The sequence below is a fragment of the Otolemur garnettii genome, unplaced genomic scaffold (genome assembly GCF_000181295.1).
Source record: "Otolemur garnettii isolate 467f Iridium unplaced genomic scaffold, OtoGar3 scaffold00172, whole genome shotgun sequence".
Lineage (NCBI taxonomy): Eukaryota > Metazoa > Chordata > Mammalia > Primates > Galagidae > Otolemur > Otolemur garnettii.
In genome coordinates, this window is record NW_003852567.1 from 1,337,562 (window position 1) to 1,339,537 (window position 1,976).

The 1,976-nt window shown below is 46.5% G+C and overlaps 1 pseudogene; it reads right to left on the minus strand.

The window, feature by feature from the left end:
- LOC100944350 overlaps positions 1-1,673 on the minus strand; it is a 4,880-nt pseudogene extending 3,207 nt beyond the window's left edge.
- Between the last annotated feature and the right edge of the window lie 303 nt (positions 1,674-1,976).

The following is a 1,976-nucleotide window of genomic DNA, read 5'->3' on the forward strand; positions in this document are numbered from 1 at the left end:
TAAAAATAGCTGGGCATTGTGGCAGGCGCTCATAATCCCAGCTACTTGGGAGGCTGAGGCAAGAGAATTGCTTAAGCCCAAGAGTTTGAGGTTGCTGTGAGCTGTGACTCCATGGCCCTCTACCTAGGGCAACATAGTGAGACTCTGTCTCAAAAAAAAAAGGTTCGGCGCCCATAGCCAGTGGTTATAGTGCCAGCCACATATACCGAGGGTGGCAGGTTCAAACCTGGCCTGTGCCCCTAAACACCTGCAACAACAACAAAATATAGTTAGGCATTGTGGCAGGCAACTGTGGTCCCAGCTACTTGGGAGGATGAGGCAGGAGAATCGCTGGAGCCCAGGAGTTTGAAGTTGCTGTGAGCTGTGATGCTACGGTACTCTACCAAGGGCAACATAGTGAGACTGTCTTAAAAAAAAAAAGGTACTTTTAAGAATAAAATGTTCTTGTATACTTGACCCGGTCAATTGTTGTCATTGATAACTTGGTCTGTGTACTAATGCTTGGGGCTTCAGAGTCTATTTTCCCAAGACTCCCTTCCCCCAGTCTTCTCTGTGATACCTTCACTCCTATCTGCACCAAGTCCTCTGTTTCCCAGCTTAGAAGGGAGCTCGTGGAATACTGCACTTGCTTGCTCTTTAGAAAAGCAGGCATTAATTAATCCTTTCTCCTTTCCTGTATCCCTGTTCCTAGCATGGCCTGTGTGACTTGAGGGACCAAAAGGTGCTGGGATTGGCATGGGAGGAGAAACCCACAGGAAGGGAATGGGAAAGAGATCCCTGGCATAAGGAGTAAAAGAAATATCATAGCTAGGCATGGTGGTATGTGCCTATACTCTTCAACTACTTGGGAGGCTGAGGTGGGATGATTGCTTGAGTCCAGGAGTTCAAGTCCATCCTGGGCAATATAGTAAGACCCTATCTCTACAAAAGAAGAAAAAGTATCATGAAGTCAGTGATGAGGGGAATGTGACTCCTGCCCGACCTTCTGGGCCCTGATATCTCCATTTTGCTCTAGCTACAGCTTGTACCTCCTGCCTTTTGCAGCCATTTGGGTAAGTATCTTGATGAGAGCAATTTGCAGCAAGATTCCTAGTGGAAGGGCCAAGCTAAAGCTGACCTTCTGCTGTTTGGGGAGGTTGGGGAAGATGCTGCTTCATTTGTATCCCCTTTGGCTTCCATAGCTTATCTGCCTGAGCCCACTTTCTCCCTCTCTTTGGCTTCAACCCTCTCATCAGACCCTCTGGAAACCCAATTGACAGCCTCACTGTATGACCCTTCCCAATGCTAGCCTATTTATTAACCTGTCAGACTTAGACCCTACAGAGGCCCATCTTCCCACAGCGTTCCCCATCTCAGACTTCTCTATTGTCTCTCTTCCTATAATTGTACCTAACTTCCTATTGGGCTCCACTCCCACATTATTCTTTCCATTTCCATCTCTGGCATTCTCTCTGCCACTAGAGGTGCCTTTGCTATTTGTCCGTATGTCATCACTGACCCGTTTTACCTGTACACCTACAGCTTTATCTCCTCCACCTTCAGAGTTCTTGCTACTGGGTCCTCCCTTTTCTTCATTTAACCTTCCTTGAACTCTATCTTTGACTTTTTCACCTTTGCCACTAGGATTGCTGCTACTAGACCCCTGTTTTCCCCCCAAACGCTCACCTTTTCATGCTTAAGACTAGGCTTCTCTTTTAGCCAGTCTTGTTATTTCCTTCACTATCAGGTGCCTTTTGGCTATTGAACCCTACTTTCGTATTCATATATTATTCAGATATTCTTTCTGATGACACATTTCTCAGATGTATCCCAAATGACTACACGTAGGAGTGGAATGGTTAGTGTCTTCCACCACTAACACTTGCCATTTCCCGCTCCCTTCAGAGCATGCACAGATCCTGTTCTCTAGCCAGGAGAATCTGGACAATATCACCCTGATCGCACCATTTCTCAGGATAGCAAACTCTCATCCATGA